This window comes from Heterocephalus glaber, unplaced genomic scaffold (genome assembly GCF_053883595.1).
Source record: "Heterocephalus glaber isolate CG9 unplaced genomic scaffold, H.glaber_assembly_v1.0 deba00001532, whole genome shotgun sequence".
Classification (NCBI taxonomy): Eukaryota; Metazoa; Chordata; class Mammalia; order Rodentia; family Bathyergidae; genus Heterocephalus; species Heterocephalus glaber.
Window position 1 is genome coordinate 3,216,612 of NW_028258330.1, and position 9,322 is coordinate 3,225,933.

The window sequence follows — 9,322 nt, forward strand, 5'->3', positions numbered from 1 at the left end:
TTCCCCCTTTTCTCTGCAGCTGACGTTAGTGTTTTTCAATCCTCCCTCTCTCTCTCTCTCTCTCATATTAGGGGTATTCTCTTATATAACCTGTCAAATTACTGACTTTTTCTCCCTCATTAATAAATATAGTTTTTAATTACACATGTAAGATAGAATCCATTTTTTAAAATTAAGCATTACAGTCCAAACTAGCACTGTTACCATTTCTTCCTCCAACCCAAGAATGGCTTGCTCCATTCTTCCAGAGGTTACCATGATTGTGAGTTTGGTCTCTATCTTTCTTTATCATTATTCTATTTCTTAACAAATATAGATATCCCAAAGTGGAAGAAACCAGACTCAGACTCAGATATAGTATAATTTCATTCATACAACATTTTGGAAAAGATAGAATTATAAGGATAGAGAACATGTCAGTGGTATTCAGTTACTAATTTCTGTCAACTATTAATTTAGATCTATCCCTATTGATATGTAAAGTCCTTGTTCATTCCTTTTTAGCCACTATAGAATTCTTCCATTATATAAATATATTGTTTTTTACATATACAGTCTCTGAGTCATGGACATTTAGACTGTTTCTGATTCTTTATTAATACAAAAGAACAATTAATAATAACATTGTGCATATTTGAGGGAGTTTCACTACAGTCTGTATATAAAAGTAGAATCATTGGATGGTAAAGTATGCGTTTTCAGATTTAATAAATACCATCAAGCTGCCCTCTAGAGTGGCCATACAAATTTGTACTCTCACCAAAAACAGTATGGCAATACTCAGTTCCTCAAATACCTACAACTCTTTTTATTATGGAACTAACCAAACTGTTCCCCCAACTGCTTTTACTGCACTTCTAGAGCACTCAAAATGACAAAACTGTATTTGAACATGGCCTGCACCAGACCCGTGTCTGAGCCAGATGGAGTGTACCCTGCAGGATCTCTATACACTGTGTTTGAAGAGGCTTAAGTGCTTTTTTCCTGTTAACTCTGCATGTGGATGAATTTGCTTACTATCAAAAGAGCCAAAAGTTGGAGGGCGGATCTTGGGAAATACTTGGAAGTAAAAATAAAAGTGGAAGAAGAACAAGAAGAAGTAGTCAAAAGCATGAAAGAAAAACAGCCCAAGAAGATATGGAAAGAACTGACAAGGAGTTGGGGGCAAGAGGGTTTGGGGGGGACAGGGGTGTGTTTATTATCTATTGAGCCCTTGTTATATGCTGGGTTCTGTGCTAGTGACTTTGCAAGCATATTCTATTTAATCTTCACAATTAACTTTAGGAAGTATTAGCATGCTTGTAACTCTGAGACATCCTAACTGGTTTCCCAGAGTCCCCCTGGGTGATTAACCTCCAACTGTCCAAGGTGGCAATTTGCATGATAATGCAGGCTTCAAGGGCTTCTCCTTTCCCAGTTCACTTCCTTACTCTCCCAGTATTTCCAGCTCCACCTCCTAAATCAGTTACTTGTACTCACACCCTTGCACCAAGGTCTCAACTCTGTCACTGTGGCTAAGGAGGGGAGGCCCAGGATTTAGTCTTTCTCACTCCTCATGGGTCTGGTGCATCAGAAAAGAGGTGAGTTGGTGACCCAGCAGCAGGTTTGAGAGTCTGCAGGCAGGTGGAACTAATGGGAGGCTGGTTAGCTGAACAATGCTGGGGGACAGGAAGCAGTTGTGGATTGCTGCCACCCTTGAGCCCAGCCAGGCAACCAGGAGCCAGAACCACAAGGCCCATGGCCTGGAGGAGCTGGAAGCCCCATTCCCAGGGATGTCAGATCCTCTCTCCCATTTAAGCCATTGGCTCCCACCCCCCATTTAACAGCCATCTTGCAAAGGATTCTGGGAAGGAAGCAGAAGGTAAAAACCAGAAAGGCTAAAAAAAGAAGAAAAAAACCCCAGAAAGGCTGAGTGAGCATGGCATCATAGGACAATTATTGACTAGATTGGAGGAATGAAAAGCTAATTGTTTTCTCTTGCTCAAAGATGGGAGGCATTACAATAAGAGGAACTCCCCATCTCTGCCCAGTCCAGCTGTGTTAAACTGTGTGGTTCCACATGTAGCAGGTGGGGCTGAGCCATAGATGACTGTACAGAAGCCAGCCCCTCAGGATTCAAAAATCCTGGAGTAATAGCATGCCTCCGCTGACTGGAGAGACAGGAGATACATTTAACTATGTCTTCTGAGCTCACTGGGCTTGGAATTGGTCTCTTTCCAATCCTTGCACACTTTCAGGAGTGGCCCTTTGTTGTTTAAAAGTACCTCTCCACCCCTGAAGTCTGGCCCTCTAGTAACAGGATGTTACACAGATACGGCAAGTTTTCCAAGAGACTGTGGCTCTCCCTTCTGGAGGATATCAGTGTGAAAAAAGGCATATGTCCCCTCCATTTTGAATTCCCCAGGAGTGGCTTCTTCTGCAACCTGCTAAGACTGGACCTGGCTTCCCCCAGCTCAGGTGGGACCCTCTCCACCCTTTGGGCCAGGTGAATAAACAGCTGCTACTGAGAAGCTGCTCAGGAGGAAGCATGTAGCTGTCCAGCTTTAGAACTCCAGCTTTTCACTAAATAACACAGACTTGGTTATTGCAGGGAGAGAGTACCATTGTAGAGAAAAAAGGAGGCTACTTTAAGGAATTTACACAGCACTTTGCACTGGGGCAGGAGTTTAATTATTTATCCGCAGCCAACCAACTCTCAAAGGCTCAGCTGACAAAGCCTTAGCCCTTCTCAGGGACCATTAGAGGCAGCAGTTTGAAGCCGCACACTTGAGTTGACACGCAGGGAGTCTGATGTCCTGAACATTATCTGAGAACAGGGCTCTGGGCCATTTCCTCTCCTGGCAGCACAGTGTCTTTTCATAAGGATAAGCTCAAAATGTTAGGGCCAGAGGCCAGGCTGCAGCTGGGGGCTGGGAGGTGGGGGCTGTAACCATAGCAGCAGCAAGAACAGCACCAACAGTGGGGTTGGTGCATTGCTTTGGGGACTTTCTGTGTGCCAGGCCACAGGAGGCCCCTTCCCACACCCAAAGCAGCCCTCCCTGGACACTGACCCCATGTTACATTTCAGGAAACTTGGGCTAAGAGAAGGGATTTGCCCCAAATCCTAATCCTACAATGGCTGAGTGACTAAGCCAGGAAGCTGCCATACTGGCTTAGAAATCTGAATGTTTATCTCCCAGATTCGGTTTCCTGCTTGACACAAGACAAACAGGATGGGTCGTAATCTTTCCACTTTATTTAAATATTTTTTTCAGTAGGACCTTTGTGCACAGTCCTGCTTTCCCCTCGGGGTGGCAAACAAATGCGGTGACCTTTCTTTGCCATCTCACAGACACTGAATCTTCCCGGACAGACTTCTCCACATACTTCCCAACACAGGTTTGTGTTCCAGTTCTAGAAACGCACCTGGGAAACAAGAATATGTGGGAAAGAGACCTGCCCTTGGCTCCTGTACCCTCAGCTGAATAAACTAAGCCTCTAGAAGTGTTTGCGTGAGTACATTCCCCTGAGCACCCAATGTCCAATAGTCTGTTTCCATGCAGCATTTGAAAAATAGCAAATTCAAATTCTACTCTGGCCCCTCCAACCTGTACCTGTGATCTGGTTTCAGTCCTATCAGTCTTATCTCACATGACAATCGCCACCATGCACCTTTTAGGTGACTTTTCTGTAGCCTATTATTAAGGTTTCTGAGGAAAGGTCCTTACACATAACTTGTGTTTCTGCCCACCATCATATCCCGCAGGGACACCTCCCAGAGCCGGTCCTGGGAGACAGATGACCCAGCCAGGTGTGACTAAAGCCTTTATATATCTCAGGGAACAGATGCCTTGTTTGGATTTCCCACTGGTCTGGAATAAGAGCAGACAACATGACCCTAGGATGTAGATAAAAGTGAATCTCGAATCAGATCAATTGGGCTTTTCTTTCATAAATCAGGTTATGTAATGTGTTCCGCCACCTTTAAGTCTCCCTGGTCCATGCCAAACTGTACTTATACTAATTGCTTCTGACACAGTGCCCAGAGCGCCGGGATAAAATCCCATAACGCTGACTTGAGCCTCACAGGGTACAACACTGAAATCTTATACTTTGGCCCTGTTCACACTAGGATGCTCTTTAGCCCCCTCTAAAGTGTCTCTGCATCTGTTACCACCAGTGAGGCCTCCAAGGTTGCCAGGAAAGAGCAGCAGCAGGAAGTCTGAAAGGGCAGAGGAAGAAATAGTCTGGGGAGAGGTGGAGTCACAGAATGGGAGCCTTTGGCAAGGATGCAGGTACACAGGAGCAGGGGTGTGGCTGCAGCCTGGGCCACAAGGAGCATGCACTGGTAGGGTGGCAGAGGGACCACTCTCTCTGGCAGCAGGTGGCTCTCTTGGCCACACCCAGCAGGCAGGCAGGGGACCCTGGGAACACGATCTCCTGGGCACAGGATAAGATAGAGAAGGGAGAATGGAGTCGTGAAAGAAGTGGAGACATTCCTGTTTCCACCCTGAGTGTAAAATGCCCACACAGAAGACAGGATACCCAGGGCTCAGGGGGTTCAGTAGTTTGCCTGAGTTAAGTGACGAAACCAGAGATCCAGACCAAGGCTGTCTGACTCTGGAGCCAGTAATCCAAGGCACTCCATGACATGTCCACTGTGGTCCCCAGCCCTGTCTATTGAACAAATCTATTACGTCCCCTGTGGCAAGCAGCATACATCCCAGAGCCTCCTTCTCCAGCCAGCTTCCTGTTCCAAGAAAGTAATTTCAACACATCACCACCACTGTTGCTTACCCTGGAACAGAGTTGATTTTGGTTTCATCCTACATGGCCTCACAGACTGCCATGAGCCACTGTCCTCCTGGGAAGATGCCTGTGTCCACTCATTTTCTACTACTGTAGCAAAATTCCTGAGGTGGAGAAATTAATAAGAAAAAGATGTCTGCTTGCCTCACAGTTTTGAAAGTTGAAAATCCAAACAGCACAGCATCAGGTCTGACCAGGGTGCCCTGACTGCGTCACCTCAAGATGAGTGGCATCGTGGCAGGACTGTATGTGTGAAGGAGAGATCACACAGCATGACAGGAAGCCAGAGAGCCATGGAGGGCCCCTGGAAACTGTGTCACCCCCTTCTAAGGGAGTGTCCCCAGGGACCAATGACCTTCCCCAGTAGGTCTCACCACTTAAAGGCCCCATACTTCTTAATGTCACCACTCTGGAGACCAAATTTCCCATACCTGAAACATGGGGAGACAAAAAACATAACCAGTAATCCTAGTGCTCTGGGGGGTGCAGAGAGGAGGATTGCAAGTTTAAGTCCAGTTTGAGCAACTTAATGACCCTTAACAAGATTGTGTCTCTAAATAAAAAAGGGCTGCAGGGCCGGCTATTTAGCTCAGTGGTTCTGCTGCCTGCCTCACAAGCGCAAGGACCCGGGTTCGATCCTCAGTACCAAAAAAAAAAAAAAAGGGCTGTGGATGTAGCTCAATACAAAGGCTCTGGGTTCAATCCTCAGTGCTGGCAAAAAAATCCAAACCATAGCAATACTTCACATTCAATTCTCTCCCTATGCCACACCACTGGGTGGAGAGCTGACTGGTGAATGTGAGAGCCAGTGCTCCCTCTAGTAGGCCCTGTAGACTGTCATCTCTCAATACCCCGCAGCCTGCTTACAGTGTAGGGGCCTGTGACTAACCTTTCATTCCCTCTGCCGAGCCAACACTATGAGTGAGCCAGAGCTGTACTATGAAGTGCAGGAAAAGCACAGAGGTAATTACACCAGGAAATAAGAGTCCCTTGATCACTTCTGACTTATCCTTGCCAGCTTGGGCTTTTGGGTTTGAGAGGATGTGGCCATTCTGCCTGATGACAGCCTGTCCAGAGAGCCCTTCTCTGCTATCTTCAGCCTTCCCAGGGATTTGCTTCATTGCATAAATCACCAGAGACTTGGAATGATAATACACAGCTTTTTGTGGCAAACATACTTTAAAAATCTAACCCTTGAATCTGGAAAACTTTGAGTGACAAAATTAACGATGATAATGAGCCATAACCTACAGAATACAGTAAGTGCCTATGAATTCATATTATAGAAATAAATAATTAAATATATAAATAAATAGGGAAGGGGGAAAGCTTTTCCCAATTACAGCAGCAGAAACCTAATTAATAAATGTACAAGACACTGATGGAATAAAGTTCTTTTGGATTGGATCATCTTTCCAAAAAAAAGTACAAGAAATGAGGCAGTTAGAAAATCACCATTTGGCAAACTCCACAGCAATAATTGTTCCAGACAAGAAGTGTCAATGAAAAAAAAAGTTATCAGGTGAAAATGTGAAAACAAATTATTTGCATAGTCTCAAAGTATCTTCCCACAAGATAATTATTAATTTTAAGGGGCAAAGGTAGAATTTTACAGAGAAACCTGGCAGACACTACCTTAATGAAACAATCAGAGTCAGCATCACTGTAATGAGATTCATTGGCATGTTGCACCTTCTGATACAGACAAGGTACGAAATCAAGTCTGCATGCTCCCACCCAAGATTTAATCGCAGACAAACATTAGGAAAACCCAAACTGACAACCTGTCTCCAAAACAACCTCCTAGAAGGCCTCAGATATGAAAGTTGGAACAGGTAAGAGAAGGACTGAGGAACTGTCCGAGGCTGGAGGCCACTGAGGAGATGAGATTCCCAAATGTAATGCTGAGCTTTTGACTGGGTCCTGGACCAGAAGAACTGACATTCATTCATCTGACAACTGGAAGAAATCTGAACAAGGTCTATGAGCCAATTAACAGTGTTGTATCAGTGTTACTCCTGGCTTTGATCAACGGTTATATGAGATGTTAACATCAGTGGAAGCTGGTTGAAGGGTATAAAGAAATCTGTGCACCGACCTTGTAATTCCTTTGTCATTATTTACAATGGCCAGTGTGGTGGACTAACTAATGGTCAACTTGGAACACCCAGTTGAACTGAGTCAGGATGGTTCTGGGCCTGGAAGACTGACCTGAGAATTGTTGCCAAAGGCATAAGAAAAAACTAGAGGGAAAGATTGTGGGCTATTGATTTTCCTGGAGAAGTTTTCCAAGGCTGGTTTTCCTGATACAAACTCAACTTTTCTCATCCTCGGAGGATCTCACTGTCACTGGGGATGGCTGATGTTTTCTCCAGGGGAGCTCTGGTCTTTGCCTTGAGCTTCGCTTCCTGGCTTCAGTGCAGATCCCTCAGCCTGTTGGCACAAATCCTTCACCTTGCCAACACAGACTTTCTAGTTTCCATTACTGGTCCTTGGGCCTTCCCAATGTGGATCCGCGATATGGACAAGCATGAGACAGTGCCATGAGCTCTAGGCCTCCGGCTGGACTCGTGGAGGACACTTCCATGGGTTTTAGGCCTTGAGCTGGATTTGTGGGGACACTGCTGTGGGATCCAGGCCCTTGGCTGGATTCTTTGGGTCTCTAGCACTTGGACAGATCTCTTGCACCCTCTGCATTTGACTTTTTTGGGTGACTATTATAAAATAATCCTATACATTATGTGTCCTGTATTAAATCTATTCCCTTGAAAACCCTGACTACAACAGCCAGTTTAAAAACATTAATTAAAAATAAACTGATTCTCCCATTGCTGTTTTCCTATATATTTAAATCATGATTAGATGCAATAAATGGATTTACATCACTTAAAACACTTCCACTGTATTTCTTATGGATTTCTTCTACCTGATTCATTCTCTGCAAGTCTCTCCATTGTAATTTGCTCTCTAAAGCAAATTTCAAAACTGTGAAAAGGGTAACAGCTCTAAGTGTCCCTTTTTCTGTTCCTCTTTCAGATAGGACTCCACATTATTTTTTCTCATATCTCTTCCATCCTTCCTAATGAAAACAGTTGGTGAGTGGGGGGTGGATGGATGAAGAAAGCAAAAGAACCACTCCCCAGGGACAGGAAACACACGATATAGTGCTCCTGGGAGAAAACGAGCGGGCCCTTGCAGGAAAAGGCTCTCTGCTGGCCTGGGAAGTGGCAGGTGCTAGGTCGACCCTCAGGGCTCAGCAGCCCTGCCAGCTCCATGCACAGCTCCCTGTATCCATGTACCCTGGCTTTTTCTCATTTGGTGGATAACTAACTGAACAGCACTGGGCAGTTTGCAAGTGTTAGGGATACGGCCTTAATGCCCAAGATCCAAACTTCAACCACTAAGAGGTGGAAATTGGTGGATAAATATCCCAGCTCCCTTGACCCTCAGTAGGGAAATAATAATAATGAATTGTGTTCCACACAGTTCTTAAAGATTTCCAGAGAGATTGATAAACCCAGGACCTTCATGCTGAGCCACATTCCCACTTCTACCCCCTTTTTTGGATACAGGCTCTTTCTTCATTGCTAAGTTGCCTAGGCATAGCTCAAATTTGTGATCCTTCTGCCTCAGCGTCCCAGAGCACTGGGATTACAGGCTTGAACAACCATGCCAGCTATAACCTGCTTTTGACCTACCTCATACAGGTCCTCTCCCTTGTTTGGTCACTTTTTCATTCCTTTTCTGCGCAACCTGCAATCACCTCCCACATCGATGACCTGCAGCCAGATCCTTGTCTCAGGATCTGCCTGTAGGGAAAACAGAGCCAAAGACACAGGGAAATCTGGCTCCCAGGCCACCTGCATGCAGACAAATCCCCAGAGCGCTGTCTGAGGCTCCCACAGAAGGGCCACCTCTGACCCCACACTTTCTCTCCAGCTCAAGGTTCAAGGTTCTTCTGGGATGGACTGTGGCGCTTGTGGTTGGGTGCCTCCATCACTCCTTAACTTTGAGAAATGGGAGACTGGTTTCCATCTGTGATTTTAAGGCAGCCCGGCTGCACTGTTGCAGGTACACATAGCTCGGAAACTAACTGGGTGCTTGTGTTACTACTAAATGCAGTCCAGGGAAACCTAATGAGCCACCTGGTAAACATCAGCAATGTTAAACTCCTTAACCCTTGCACCACCCACCCCCCAAAAAACCCAGTAAAACATGAAGTCCAAGCAAAGTCAGGCCAGCCTAGGCCACAGGAGCCATGGTCCAGGGGAGGGGACCCTAATTATCTGGCTGGAAGTGAGTGATCCACCTCCTGTCTGCAGGCATTAATACAAACCTCTCAGGGCCTTTTAGTTGGTCCACTAAGTTGGCTTAAAATGTTTAGTTTTCTTTGTGGACCTGTACAAGCTTGAAAAGGAAGCTTTTTTAACAAAGAACCTGAATGACCTAGGCAAAAAGTTGCTAAGATTTAGCCTTTAAGACTATTTTGTTTATTTAAGAGAGTACCATTCAAGTCCTTATCTGCTTTATTTTA

At 45.3% G+C, this 9,322-nt stretch overlaps 1 long non-coding RNA gene across 1 annotated transcript; it reads right to left on the reverse strand.

Moving 5' to 3' along the window:
• Window positions 1-2,991: 2,991 nt before the first annotated feature.
• Window positions 2,992-8,692, reverse strand: LOC110348285 (uncharacterized). The gene is made up of 3 exons (XR_002393393.2): window positions 8,487-8,692; window positions 4,777-4,892; window positions 2,992-3,405 (listed from the first exon to the last, which is right to left on the reverse strand). It is a non-coding gene; the product is annotated as an uncharacterized LOC110348285 (long non-coding RNA).
• Window positions 8,693-9,322: the final 630 nt, after the last annotated feature.